Here is a 16,261-nt window from a genome sequence, read left to right as displayed (position 1 = left end):
CCACTCTGAACTCTACAGCTCTTCCAAGGAGCATTGGTATTGTCTATTTATTCCACTCTAACCTCCACCACTCTTCCAAGGGGCATTGACTTTGTCTTTTTATTCCACTGCGACCTCCACCACTCTTCCAAGAGGCATTAAGACCATCTTGTTAAGCTACAGTGACCTCCACAACTCTTCCACGGGTCATTGATATTGTCTTTTGTTCCACTGTAACCTCCACCACTCTTCTAAAGGTTATTGATATTGTCTTTTTAATCCACTGCGACCTCCACCACTCTTCCAAGGGCATTAAAATAGTCTTGTTAAGCTACTGTGACCTCCACATCTCTTCCAAGGGGCATTAAAACCGTCTGGTTAAACCACTCTGAACTCCTCAGCTCTTCCAGGGGGCATTGATATTGTCTTTTTATTCCACTGTAACCTCCACCATTCTTCCAAGGGGTATTGATATTGTCTTTTTAATGCACTGTGACCTCCACCACTCTTCCAAGGGGAATTAAAACCATCTGGTTAAACCACTCTGAACTCCATAACTCTTTCAAGAGGCATTGATATTGTCTTTTTATTTCACTGTAACCTCCACCACTATTCCAAGGGGTATTGATATTGTCTTTTTATTCCACTGCGACATCCACCACTCTTCTTCGGTTCATTGATATTGTCTTTTTAATCCACTGCGACCTCCACCACTTTTCCATGTGGCATTACTACCGTCTTATTAAGCTACTGTGACCTCCACTTCTCTTCCAAGGGGCATTAAAGCCGTCTATTTAAACCACTCTGAACTCCACAGCTCTTGCAAGAGGCATTGGTATTGTCTTTTTATTCCACTGTAATCTCCAGCACTCTTCCAAGGGGCATCGATATTGTCTTTTCATTCCACTTCGACTTCCACCACTCTCCAAAGGGGCATTAAGATCGTCTTGTTAAGCTGCTGTAACCTCCATGACTATTCCACGGGGCATTGATATTGTCTTTTTATTCCTGTGTAACCGTCACCATTCTTCTAAGGGGCAGTCATATTGTCTTTTTAAACCACTGCGACCTTCACCACTCTTCCAAGAGGCATTAAAACAGTCTTGATAAGCTACTGTGACCTCTACGTCTCAAACAAGGGGCAATAAAACCGTCTGGTTAAACCATTCTGTACTCCACAGTTCTTCCAAGGAGCATTGATATTGTCTTTTTATTCGAAAGTATCCTCCACCACTCTTACAAGGGGCATTGATATTGACTTTTTAATCCACTGCGACCTCCACGACACTTCCAAGTGGCATTGATATTGTCTTTTTAATCAACTGCGACCTCCACCTTTCTTCCAAGGTGCATTAAAACCGTCTTGTTAAGCTACTGTGACCTCCACGTCCCTTCCACGTGGCATTGATATTGTCTTGTTAATCCACTGTGACCTCCACCACTCTTCTAAAGGTTATTGATATTGTCTTTTTAATCCACTGCGACCTCCACCACTCTTCCAAGGGCATAAATATAGTCTTGTTAAGCTACTGTGACCTTCACGTCTCTTCCAAGGGGTATTAAAACCGTCTGGTTAAACCACTCTGAACTCTACAGCTCTTCCAAGGAGCATTCGTATTGTCTATTTATTCCACTCTAACCTCCACCACTCTTCCAAGGGGCATTGACTTTGTCTTTTTATTCCACTGCAACCTCCACCACTCTTCCAAGAGGCATTAAGACCATCTTGTTAAGCTACAGTGACCTCCACAACTCTTCCACGGGGCATAGATATTGTCTTTTGTTCCACTGTAACCTCCACCACTCTTCTAAAGGTTATTGATATTGTCTTTTTAATCCACTGCGACCTCCACCACTCTTCCAAGGGCATTAAAATAGTCTTGTTAAGCTACTGTGACCTCCACATCTCTTCCAAGGGGCATTAAAACCGTCTGGTTAAACCACTCTGAACTCCTCAGCTCTTCCAGGGGGCATTGAAATTGTCTTTTTATTCCACTGTAACCTCCACCATTCTTCCAAGGGGTATTGATATTGTCTTTTTAATGCACTGTGACCTCCACCACTCTTCCAAGGGGAATTAAAACCATCTGGTTAAACCACTCTGAACTCCATAACTCTTTCAAGAGGCATTGATATTGTCTTTTTATTTCACTGTAACCTCCACCACTATTCCAAGGGGTATTGATATTGTCTTTTTAATCCACTGTTTCCTCCACCACTCTTCCAAGTGGCATTGATATTGTTTTTTATTCCACTGCGACCTCCACTACTCTTCCAAGGGGCATTGATATTGTCTTTTTATTCCACTGCGATCTCCACCACTCTTCTAAGGGACATTTATATTGTCTTTTTAATCAACTGTGACCTCCACCACTCTTCCAAGGGGCATTAAAACTGTCTTGTTAAGCTGCTGTAACCTCCATGTCTATTCCACGGGGCATTGATATTGTCTTTTTATTCCAATGTAACCTCCACCACTCTTCTAAGGGGCAGTGATATTGTCTTTTTAAACAACTGCGACCTCCACCACTCTTCCAAGAGGCATTAAAAACATCTTATTAAGCTACTATGACCTCCACGTCTCTTCCAAGGGGCATTAAAACCGTCTAGTTAAACCACTCTGAATTCCACAGCTCATCAAAGGGGCATTGATATTGTGTTTTTATTCCACTATAACCTCCACCACTTTTCCTATGGGAATTGATATTGTCTTTTTATTATTATTATTATTATTATTATTTATTATTATAGCGCCATTTATTCCATGGCGCTTTACATGTAATAGGGATATAAATAACAAAAGCATTTACATAATCTTAACAAAACGAGTCAGCGACTTGTACAGGAGGAGCGAGGACACTGCCCGCGAGGGCTCACATTCTAGAAGGGATGGGTGAAGATACATTAGGTGAGGGTAGAGCTGGTCGTGCAGCGGTGGTTACAGCAGGTTGTAGGCTTATCGGAAGAGGTGGATCTTCAGGTTTCTTTTGAAGGTTTCCAGGGTCGGCGAGAGTCTGATGTGTTGGGGTAGAGAGTTCCAGAGTAGGGGGGATGCACGGGAGAAATCTTGTATACGATTGTGGGAGGAGGAGATAAGAGGGGAGTAGAGAAGGAGATCTTGTGAGGATCGGAGGTTGCGTGCAGGTAAGTACCGGGAGACTAGGTCACAGATGTATGGGGGAGACAGGTTTTGGATGGCTTTGTATGCCATGGTTAGAGTTTTGAACTGGATTCTCTGGGCAACGGGGAGCCAGTGAAGAGATTGATAGAGAGGCCGGGGAATAGCGCAGGGACAGGTGAATTAGTCGAGCAGCAGAGTTTAGGATTGATTGGAGAGGTGCAAGAGTGTTGTAAGGGAGCACGAGGTTGCAGTAGTCGAGGCGGTATATGATGAGGGCATGCACTACTGTTTTTGCAGAGTCTTTGCTGAGGAATGCACGGATCCGGGAGATGTTTTTGAGTTGGAGTCGGCAGGAAGTGGAAAGGGCTTGGATATGTGGCTTGAAGGAGAGATCAGAGTCCAGGGTTACTCCAAGGCTGCGAGCTTGTGGGACTGGGAAGCGTGAACAGCCATTGATGTTGATGGCTAGGTCAGATGGGGGATGTGAATGAGAGGGTGGAAAGATGATGAACTCTGTTTTATCCATGTTGAGTTTTAGAAATCAGTCAGAGAAGAAGGATGACATGGCGACCAGACATTGTGGGATTTTGGTTAGTAGGGAGAAGATATCGGGTCCAGAGAGGTAGATCTTTGTGTCGTCAGCATAGAGGTGATACTGAAAACCGTGAGACTCTATGAGCTTTCCCAGGCCAAAGGTGTAGATGGAGAAGAGCAGAGGTCCTAGAACTGAACCTTTGGGGACACCGACAGATAGGGGGCGAGATGAGGAGGTGGTGCGTGAGTGGGAGACGTTGAATGTCCTGTCTGTTAAGTATGAGAAAATCCAAAATAGAGCCAAGTCCGTGATGCCAAGAGATGAGAGAATCTGGAGTCAGAGGGAATGGTCCACTGTGTCAAAGGCAGATGACAGGTCCAGAAGGAGATGGATGGAGTAGTATCACTTGGATTTGGCATTTAGTAGGTCGTTGGTGAGTTTGGTCAGGGCAGTTTCAGTCGAGTGATGCAGTCGGAAGCCAGATTGCAGGCGGTCGAAGAGGGAGCAGGAGGAGAGGTGGGAGGACAGTTCAAGGTGGACATGTTGTTCTAGTAGTTTTGAGGCAAACTGGAGGAGTGATATGGGGCGGTAGCTAGTCAGAGAGTAAGGGTCAAGGGAGTGCTTTTTGAGGATGGGTGTGATTGCGGCATGTTTGAAACATGAGGGGAAGACACCGGTTGTTAGTGACAGATTGAAGAGGTGGGTTAGGGTTGGGATGAAGGCTATGGTAAGGTTAGTCATGAGGTGGGATGGGATTGGGTGAAGTTCGCAGGTGGTGAGGTGTGATTTGGAGAGTAAAAAGGAGACTTGACCTTCTGTAATGGTGGAGAAGTGGGATTTGGAGGAGGAGGGTTGAATAGATATGAGGAGGGGTTGTGTCGACTTTAAGCAAAAGTTTTGTCTGATGGTGTCAATCTTCTGTTTGAAGAATGAGGCAAAGTCTTCGGCTGAGATGAGAGAAGAGGGAGGAGGTGCTGGGGGACGAAGGAGAGAGTTGAAAGTGTTAAATAGCTGTTTAGGGAAGTGAGATAGGGAGAATATGAGAGATGAGAAGTAGGTTTGTTTTGCTGTAGTGAGTGCGGACTTGAAATTAGTGAGGGATTGCTTGAATGCGATGAAGTGCTCGATGGAGTGAGACCTTTTCATCTCCGCTCCGCAACCCTGGAGGCCCGGTGCAGTTCTTTAGTAAGTTTAGTGTGCCAGGGTTGCCTGTTGAATGTGCGAGATGTGGTGTGTGTGAGAGGGGCGATCAAGTCTAGAGCTGCAGCTATTGTGGTGTTATATGAAGCAGCAGCAACGTCTGCATCGTGTAAGGAATTTATGTCTGTAAGAGGGAGGAGGGATTCAGAGAGTGAGTGTAAGTCAAGGTGTTTGAGATTTCTGTGAGGGTATGCAAGTTTGTGGAGTGGGGATTGTTGCCACGGGGAGAAGAGACACGAGAATGTAAGTAGACTGTGATCAGAGAGAGGGAGAGGTGAGATAGAGAGGTTAGATAGGGAACAGAGGTGGGTGAAGATGAGGTCCAGTGTGTGGCCATCTTTGTGGATGGGTGTGGAAGACCATTGAGTGAGTCCGAAGGAGGAAGTGAGAGATAGGAACTTAGAGACAGACGAGTGGGAAGTGTTAATGGGGATGTTGATGTCACCCATTATGATAATGGGGATGTCAGTGGAGAGGAAGTGAAGCAGCCAGGTGGTGAAGTGGTCTAAGAAGGTGGTTGCTTGCCCTGGGGGTCGGTACACGACGGCCAGTTGGAGGTTGGAGGGGGAATAGATGTGCACACAGTGCACCTCAAAAGAGGGGAGTGTAACAGAGGGTGGCAGTGGGATTTGGGTGAAAGCGCAGTGTTCTGATAGGAGAAAACCTACGCCTCCGCCATGTTTGCCGTTGGGGCGGGGGGTGTGGGAAAGGTGGAATCCGCCATATGAAAGTGCAGCTGGGGAGGCTGTGTCAGAGGGGGTGAGCATGAGGTGGCTGTCTGTGTTTGGAGATCCAGGATTGAATGTTTAGGAATAATTTGGAGGAGGAGGTGAGATGAATGGGGAGGATGGAGGGAGAGATGAAGCATTTCTTACTAGGTGTAGGGATTTGAGGGGTTAATAGAAAGTGGAGTACTATAGAGGAAAAAGGGAGAGCTAACAGAAACATAGTTAAAAGAGAGTAAGTGGTCAAAGTGTTGGTTACCTGACTCCTGCCCTGACTAACTGCCTCTGAAATAACTGCCACTTATCTCCGAAGCAACTTTGCACAAGAAGACTCGTGCACACCCCAGCACAAGTGCACCCCTTACAGAGCTTCTAAATATATAGGGCACATTAAACTATCAGGTGAAGGGCATTGTGGGAGCTGCATATGGCTAAATTAGCAGCTGGTCGTCTCACCAGGAGATGGCTGGGTGATCAAACACAGAGCTAGGACTCTAGTCTCTGCAGTTTAGCACCTCTAAAAATCAGATAAGATCTATAGTGGGGAAGGGACAGACATATGTGGGTATTGAATGGAGTGGGACAGATAAAGCAGAGAAGTTATGCAGAGCATGAACCAGTGAGGTGAATCAGCAAAGCAGAGCATTAGATTACAGCAGACACAGCAAGCAGAGAAGTTATGCAGAGCATGTACCAGTGAGGTGAATCAGCAAAGCAGAGCATTAGATTACAGCAGACACAGCAAGCAGAGAAGTTATGCAGAGCATGTACCAGTGAGGTGAATCAGCAAAGCAGAGCATTAGATTACAGCAGACACAGCAAGCAGAGAAGTTATGCAGAGCATGTACCAATGAGGTTATTCCACTGCGACCTCCACCATTGTTCTAAGGGGCATTAAAACCGTCTTGTTAAGCTACTGTGACCTCCACGTCTCTTCCACAGGGCATTGTTATTGTCTTTTTATTCCACTGAGACCTCCACCACTCTGACAAGGGGCATTAAAACCGTCTTGTTAAGCTTCTGTGATGTCCACGTCTCTTCCACGGGGGATTGATATTGTCTTTTTATTCCACTGTAACCTCCACCACTCATCCAAAAGGCATTGATATTGTCTTTTTATTCCACTGTAACGTCCACCACTCTTTCAAGGGGCATTGATATTGTCTTTTTATTCCATTGCGACCTCCACGACTGTTCCAAGGGGCATTTAAACCGTCTTGTTAAGCTACTGTGACCTCCAAGTCTCTTCCAAGGGGCATTAAAACCGTCTGGTTAAACCGCTCTGAGCTCCACAGCTCTTCCAAGGGGCATTGACAATGTCTTTTTAATCCATTGTAACCTTCTGCACTCTTCCAAGTGCATTGATATTGTCTTTTTATTCCTCTGCGACGTCCACGACTCTTCCAAGGGGCATTAAAACCGTCTTGTTAATCTACTGTGACCTCCAAGTTTCTTACACAGGGCATTGATATTGTCTTTTTATTCCACTGTCACCTCCACCACTTTTCCAAGGGGCATTGATATTGTCTTTTTAATCCACTGCGACCTCCATCACTCTTCCAAGAAGCATTGAAACCGTCTTGTTAAGCTACTGTGACCTCCACGTCTATTACACGGTGCATTAAAACTTTATGGTTAAACCACTGTGAACTCCACACCTTTTCCAAGGGGCATTGATATTGTCTTTTTATTCCACTCTAACCTCCACCACTCTTCCAAGGGGCATTGATATTGTCTTTTAATTTTACTGCGACCTCCACCACTCTTCCAAGGGGCATTAATATTGTCTTTTTATTCCACTATGACCTCCATCTCTCTTCCAAGGGGCAATGATATTGTCTTTTTATTTAATTGGTACCTCCACCACTCTTCCAAGGGGCATTGATATTGTCTTTTTATTCCACTGTAACCTCCACCACTCTTCCAAGGGGCATTGATATTGTCTTTTTATTTTACTGCAACCTCCACCACTCTTCCAAGGGGCATTGATATTGTCTTTTTATTCCACTGTAACCTCCACCACTCTTCCAAGGGGCATTAATATTGTCTTTTTATTCCACTATGACCTCCATCTCTCTTCCAAGAAGTATTAAAACCGTCTTGTTTAGCTACTGTGACCTCCACGTCTATTCCACGGTGTCTTAAAACCTTCTGGTTAAACCACTGTGAACTCCACAGCTCTTCCAATGGGCATTGATATTGTCTTTTTAAACAACTGCGACCTCCACCACTCTTCCAAGGGGCATTACAACAGTCTTGATAAGCTACTGTGACCTCCACGTCTCTTCCAAGGGGCAATAAACGGTCTGGTTAAACCACTCTGTACTCGACAGCTCTTCCAAGAGGCATTGATATTGTCTTTTTATTCGACTGTAACCTCCACCACTCTTCCAATGGGCTTTGATATTGTCTTTTTATCCACTGCGACCTCCACCACTCTTCCAATGGGCATTAAAACCCTCTTGTTATGCTTCTGTGACCTCCACGTCCCTTCCACGGGGCATTGATATTGCCTTTTTATTCAATTGCGACCTCCAAGTCTCTTCCAAGGGGCATTAAAAATGTCTGGTTAAACCGCTCTGAGCTCCACAGCTCTTCCAAGGGGCATTGACAATGTCTTTTTTTTCCATTGTAACCTTCTGCACTCTTCCAAGTGCATTGATATTGTCTTTTTATTCCTCTGCGACGTCCACGACTCTTCCAAGGGACATTAAAACCGTCTTGTTAAGCTACTGTGACCTCCAAGTTTCTTACACAGGGCATTGATATTGTCTTTTTATTCCACTGTAACCTCCACCACTCTTCCAAGGGGCATTGATATTGTCTTTTAATTCCACTGTAACCTCCGCCAATCTTCCAAGGGGCATTGATATTGTCTTTTCATTCCACTGCGACCTCCACCACTCTCTTAAGGGGCATTGATATTGTCTTTTAAATCCACAACGATCTCCACCACTCTTCCAAGGGGCATTAAAACCGTCTTGTTAAGCTACTGTTACCTTCACGTCCCTTCCAAGGGGCATTAAAACCGTCAATTTAAACCACTCTGAACTCCACAGCTCTTGCAAGGGGCATTGATATTGTCTTTTTATTCCACTCTAACCTCCATCACTCTTCCAAGGGGCATTAATATTGTCTTTTTATTCCACTGTGACCTCCACGTCTCTTCCAAGGGGCATTGAAATTGTCTTTTTATTTAATTGGAACCTCCACCACTCTTCCAAGAGGCATTGATGTTGTCTTTTTATTCCACTGTAACATCCACCATTCTTCCAAGGGACATTGATATTGTCTTTTTATTCTACTGTAACCTCCACCACTCTTCCAAGGGGCATTGATATTGTCTTTTTAATCCACTGCGACCTCTACCACTCCTCCAAGGGGCTTTATAACAGTCTTGATAAGATTCTGTGACCTCCACGTCTCTTCCAAGGTGCATTAAAACTGCATGGTTAAACCACTCTGAACTCCACAGCTCTTCCAAGAGGCATTGATATTGTCTTTTTATTCAACTGTAACCTCCACCACTCTTCCAGGGGCATTGATATTGTCTTTTTTTCCACTGCGACCTCCACCACTCTTCCAAGGTGATTTGATAGTCTTTTTAATCCACTGCGACCTCCACCACTCTTCCAAGGGGCATTAAAACCGTCTTGTTAAGCTACTGTGACCTCCACGTCCATTCCACCGGGCATTGATATTGTCTTTTTATTCAACTGCGACCTTTACCACTCTTCCAAGGAGCATTGATATTGTCTTTTTAATCCACTGTGACCTCCACTACTCTTCCAAGGGACATTGATATTGTCTTTTTCTTCCACTGCGACCTTCACCCCTCTTCCAAGGAACATTGATATTGTCTTTTTTTCCACTGTAACCTCCACCACTCTTCTAAGGGGCATTGATATTTTCTTTTTATTCCACTGCGACCTTCACCACTCTTCCAAGGGGCATCGATAATGTCTTTTTAATCCACTGCGACCTCCACCACTCTTCCAAGGGGCATTGATATTGTCTTTTAATCCACTCTTACCTCCACGTCTCTACCAAGGGGCATTAAAACCGTCAATTTAAACCACTCTCAACTCCACAGCTCTTGGAAGGGGCTTTGATATTGTTTTTTATTCCACTGTAACCTCCAGCTCTCTAACAAGGGGCATTGATATTGTCTTTTTATTCCACTGCGACTTTCACCTCTCTTCCAAGGGACATTAAAACCCTCTTGTTAAGCTACTGTGACATCCACGTCACTTTCATGGGGCATTGATATTGTCTTTTTATTCCACTGCCACCTCCACCACTCTTCCAAGGGGCATTGGTATTGTCTTTTTAATCCACTGCGACCTCCACCACTTTTCCAAGGGGCATTAAAAACGTCTTTTTAAGCTACTGTGACCTCCACGTCACTTCCAAATGGCATTAAGACCGTCTGGTTTAACTACTCTGAACTCCACAACTCTTCCAAGGGGCATTGATATTGTCTTTTTAATCTGCTCTTACCTCCACTACTCTTCCAAGGGGCATTGATATGGTCTTTTTATTCCACTGCGACCTCCACCACTCTTCTAAGGGGCATTTATATTGTCTTTTTAATCAACTGCGACCTCCACCATTCTTCCAAGGGCCATTAAAACCATGTTGTTAAGCTACTTTGACCTCCACGTCAATTCCTCGTGGCATTAATACCGTCAATTTAATCCACTCTGAACTCCATAGCTCTTGCAAGGCACATTGATATTGTCTTTTTATTCCAATGTAACCTCCAGCACTCTTCCAAGAGGCATTGATATTGTCTTTTTATTCCACTGCAACTTCCACCTCTCTTCCAAGGGACATTAAAACCGTCTTGTTAAGCTGCTGTAACCTCCACGTCTCTTTCACGAGGCATTGATATTGTCTTTTTATTCCACTGTAACCTCCACCACTCTTCCAAGGGGCATTGATATTGTCTTTTTATTCCACTGGGACCTTCACCACTCTTCCAGGTGGCATTGATATTGTCTTTTTAATCCACTGCGACCTCCACCACTCTTCCAAGGTGCATTAAAACCGTCAATTTAAACCACTCTGAACTCCACAGGTCTTGCAAGAGGCATTGATATTGTCTTTTTATTCCACTGTAACCTACAGCAGTCTTTCAAGGGGCATTGATATAGTATTTTTATTCCACTACGACTTCCACCACTCTCTCAAGGTGCTTTGAAAGCATCTTGTTTAGCTACTGTAACGTCCATGTCTATTCCACGGGGCATTGATATTGTCTTTTTATTCCACTGTATCCTCCACCACTCTTCCAAGGGGTATTGTTATTGTCTTTTTATTCGACTGCGACTTCCACCTCTCTTCTAAGGGGCATTGATATTGTCTTTTTAATCCACTGCGACCTCCACCACTCTTCCAAGAGGCATTAAAACAGTCTTGTTAAGCTACTGTGACCTCCACATCTCTTCCAAGGGGCATTAAAACCGTCTGGTTAAACCACTCTGAACTCCACAGCTCTTCCAAGGGGCATTGATATTGTCTTTTTATTCCACTGTAACCCCCACCATTCTTCCAAGGGGTATTGATATTGTCTTTTTAATGCACTGCGACCTCCACCACTCTTCCAAGGGGCATTAAAACCAAATGGTTAAACCACTGTGAACTCCATAGCTCTTTCAAGAGGCATTGATATTGTATTTTTATTTCACTGTAACCACCACCACTCTTTCAAGGGGCATTGATATTGTCTTTTTATTCCAATGCGACCTCCACCACTCTTCCAAGGGGCATTAAAACTGCTTTGTTAAGCTACTGTGACCTCCACGTCTCTTCCACGGGGCATTGATATTGTCTTTTTAATCCACTGTGACCTCCACCACTTTTCCAAGAGGCATTAAAACCGTCTTGTTAATCTACTGTGACCTCCACGTCTCTTCCAAGGGGCAATATAACCATCTGGTTAAACCACTCTGAACTCCACAGCTCTTCCAAGGGGCATTGGTATTGTCTTTTTATTCCACTCTTACCTCCACCACTCTTCAAAGGGGCATTGACATAGTCTTTTTATTCCACTGTGACCTCCATCATTCTTCCAAGGGGCATTGATATTGTCTTTTTTTTTCCACTGCCACCTCCACCACTCTTCCAATTGGCATTGATATTGTCTTTTTATTCCATTGCGACCTCCACGACTGTTCCAAGGGGCATTTAAACCGTCTTGTTAAGCTACTGTGACCTCCAAGTCTCTTCCAAGGGGCATTAAAACCGTCTGGTTAAACCGCTCTGAGCTCCACAGCTCTTCCAAGGGGCATTGACAATGTCTTTTTAATCCATTGTAACCTTCTGCACTCTTCCAAGTGCATTGATATTGTCTTTTTATTCCTCTGCGACGTCCACGACTCTTCCAAGGGGCATTAAAACCGTCTTGTTAATCTACTGTGACCTCCAAGTTTCTTACACAGGGCATTGATATTGTCTTTTTATTCCACTGTCACCTCCACCACTTTTCCAAGGGGCATTGATATTGTCTTTTTAATCCACTGCGACCTCCATCACTCTTCCAAGAAGCATTGAAACCGTCTTGTTAAGCTACTGTGACTTCCACGTCTATTACACGGTGCATTAAAACTTTATGGTTAAACCACTGTGAACTCCACACCTTTTCCAAGGGGCATTGATATTGTCTTTTTATTCCACTCTAACCTCCACCACTCTTCCAAGGGGCATTGATATTGTCTTTTAATTTTACTGCGACCTCCACCACTCTTCCAAGGGGCATTAATATTGTCTTTTTATTCCACTATGACCTCCATCTCTCTTCCAAGGGGCAATGATATTGTCTTTTTATTTAATTGGTACCTCCACCACTCTTCCAAGGGGCATTGATATTGTCTTTTTATTCCACTGTAACCTCCACCACTCTTCCAAGGGGCATTGATATTGTCTTTTTATTTTACTGCAACCTCCACCACTCTTCCAAGGGGCATTGATATTGTCTTTTTATTCCACTGTAACCTCCACCACTCTTCCAAGGGGCATTAATATTGTCTTTTTATTCCACTATGACCTCCATCTCTCTTCCAAGAAGTATTAAAACCGTCTTGTTTAGCTACTGTGACCTCCACGTCTATTCCACGGTGTCTTAAAACCTTCTGGTTAAACCACTGTGAACTCCATAGCTCTTCCAATGGGCATTGATATTGTCTTTTTAAACAACTGCGACCTCCACCACTCTTCCAAGGGGCATTACAACAGTCTTGATAAGCTACTGTGACCTCCACGTCTCTTCCAAGGGGCAATAAACGGTCTGGTTAAACCACTCTGTACTCGACAGCTCTTCCAAGAGGCATTGATATTGTCTTTTTATTCGACTGTAACCTCCACCACTCTTCCAATGGGCTTTGATATTGTCTTTTTATCCACTGCGACCTCCACCACTCTTCCAATGGGCATTAAAACCCTCTTGTTATGCTTCTGTGACCTCCACGTCCCTTCCACGGGGCATTGATATTGCCTTTTTATTCAATTGCGACCTCCAAGTCTCTTCCAAGGGGCATTAAAAATGTCTGGTTAAACCGCTCTGAGCTCCACAGCTCTTCCAAGGGGCATTGACAATGTCTTTTTTTTCCATTGTAACCTTCTGCACTCTTCCAAGTGCATTGATATTGTCTTTTTATTCCTCTGCGACGTCCACGACTCTTCCAAGGGACATTAAAACCGTCTTGTTAAGCTACTGTGACCTCCAAGTTTCTTACACAGGGCATTGATATTGTCTTTTTATTCCACTGTAACCTCCACCACTCTTCCAAGGGGCATTGATATTGTCTTTTAATTCCACTGTAACCTCCGCCAATCTTACAAGGGGCATTGATATTGTCTTTTCATTCCACTGCGACCTCCACCACTCTCTTAAGGGGCATTGATATTGTCTTTTAAATCCACAACGATCTCCACCACTCTTCCAAGGGGCATTAAAACCGTCTTGTTAAGCTACTGTCACCTTCACGTCCCTTCCAAGGGGCATTAAAACCGTCAATTTAAACCACTCTGAACTCCACAGCTCTTGCAAGGGGCATTGATATTGTCTTTTTATTCCACTCTAACCTCCATCACTCTTCCAAGGGGCATTAATATTGTCTTTTTATTCCACTGTGACCTCCACGTCTCTTCCAAGGGGCATTGAAATTGTCTTTTTATTTAATTGGAACCTCCACCACTCTTCCAAGAGGCATTGATATTGTCTTTTTATTCCACTGTAACATCCACCATTCTTCCAAGGGACATTGATATTGTCTTTTTATTCTACTGTAACCTCCACCACTCTTCCAAGGGGCATTGATATTGTCTTTTTAATCCACTGCGACCTCTACCACTCCTCCAAGGGGCTTTAAAACAGTCTTGATAAGATTCTGTGACCTCCACGTCTCTTCCAAGGGGCATTAAAACTGCATGGTTAAACCACTCTGAACTCCACAGCTCTTCCAAGAGGTATTGATATTGTCTTTTTATTCAACTGTAACCTCCACCACTCTTCCAGGGGCATTGATATTGTCTTTTTTTTCCACTGCGACCTCCACCACTCTTCCAAGGTGATTTGATAGTCTTTTTAATCCACTGCAACCTCCACCACTCTTCCAAGGGGCATTAAAACCGTCTTGTTAAGCTACTGTGACCTCCACGTCCATTCCACCGGGCATTGATATTGTCTTTTTATTCCACTGCGACCTTTACTACTCCTCCAAGGAGCATTGATATTGTCTTTTTAATCCACTGTGACCTCCACTACTCTTCCAAGGGACATTGATATTGTCTTTTTCTTCCACTGCGACCTTCACCCCTCTTCCAAGGAACATTGATATTGTCTTTTTTTCCACTGTAACCTCCACCACTCTTCTAAGGGGCATTGATATTTTCTTTTTATTCCACTGCGACCTTCACCACTCTTCCAAGGGGCATCGATAATGTCTTTTTAATCCACTGCGACCTCCACCACTCTTCCAAGGGGCATTGATATTGTCTTTTAATCCACTCTTACCTCCACGTCTCTACCAAGGGGCATTAAAACCGTCAATTTAAACCACTCTCAACTCCACAGCTCTTGGAAGGGGCTTTGATATTGTTTTTTATTCCACTGTAACCTCCAGCTCTCTAACAAGGGGCATTGATATTGTCTTTTTATTCCACTGCGACTTTCACCTCTCTTCCAAGGGACATTAAAACCCTCTTGTTAAGCTACTGTGACATCCACGTCACTTTCATGGGGCATTGATATTGTCTTTTTATTCCACTGCCACCTCCACCACTCTTCCAAGGGGCATTGGTATTGTCTTTTTAATCCACTGCGACCTCCACCACTTTTCCAAGGGGCATTAAAAACGTCTTTTTAAGCTACTGTGACCTCCACGTCACTTCCAAATGGCATTAAGACCGTCTGGTTTAACTACTCTGAACTCCACAACTCTTCCAAGGGGCATTGATATTGTCTTTTTAATCTGCTCTTACCTCCACTACTCTTCCAAGGGGCATTGATATGGTCTTTTTATTCCACTGCGACCTCCACCACTCTTCTAAGGGGCATTTATATTGTCTTTTTAATCAACTGCGACCTCCACCATTCTTCCAAGGGCCATTAAAACCATGTTGTTAAGCTACTTTGACCTCCACGTCAATTCCTCGTGGCATTAATAACGTCAATTTAATCCACTCTGAACTCCATAGCTCTTGCAAGGCACATTGATATTGTCTTTTTATTCCAATGTAACCTCCAGCACTCTTCCAAGAGGCATTGATATTGTCTTTTTATTCCACTGCAACTTCCACCTCTCTTCCAAGGGACATTAAAACCGTCTTGTTAAGCTGCTGTGACCTCCACGTCTCTTTCACGAGGCATTGATATTGTCTTTTTATTCCACTGTAACCTCCACCACTCTTCCAAGGGGCATTGATATTGTCTTTTTATTCCACTGGGACCTTCACCACTCTTCCAGGTGGCATTGATATTGTCTTTTTAATCCACTACGACCTCCACCACTCTTCCAAGGTGCATTAAAACCGTCAATTTAAACCACTCTGAACTCCACAGCTCTTGCAAGAGGCATTGATATTGTCTTTTTATTCCACTGTAACCTACAGCAGTCTTTCAAGGGGCATTGATATAGTATTTTTATTCCACTACGACTTCCACCACTCTCTCAAGGTGCTTTGAAAGCATCTTGTTTAGCTACTGTAACGTCCATGTCTATTCCACGGGGCATTGATATTGTCTTTTTATTCCACTGTATCCTCCACCACTCTTCCAAGGGGTATTGTTATTGTCTTTTTATTCGACTGCGACTTCCACCTCTCTTCTAAGGGGCATTGATATTGTCTTTTTAATCCACTGCGACCTCCACCACTCTTCCAAGAGGCATTAAAACAGTCTTGTTAAGCTACTGTGACCTCCACATCTCTTCCAAGGGGCATTAAAACCGTCTGGTTAAACCACTCTGAACTCCACAGCTCTTCCAAGGGGCATTGATATTGTCTTTTTATTCCACTGTAACCCCCACCATTCTTCCAAGGGGTATTGATATTGTCTTTTTAATGCACTGCGACCTCCACCACTCTTCCAAGGGGCATTAAAACCAAATGGTTAAACCACTGTGAACTCCATAGCTCTTTCAAGAGGCATTGATATTGTATTTTTATTTCACTGTAACCACCACCACTCTTTCAAGGGGC

This window comes from Phyllobates terribilis, unplaced genomic scaffold (genome assembly GCF_046119375.1).
Source record: "Phyllobates terribilis strain yellow unplaced genomic scaffold, ASM4611937v1 Scaffold_114__1_contigs__length_5359813, whole genome shotgun sequence".
In the NCBI taxonomy this organism is placed as follows: domain Eukaryota; kingdom Metazoa; phylum Chordata; class Amphibia; order Anura; family Dendrobatidae; genus Phyllobates; species Phyllobates terribilis.
Note: the sequence above shows the minus strand (reverse complement) of the source record.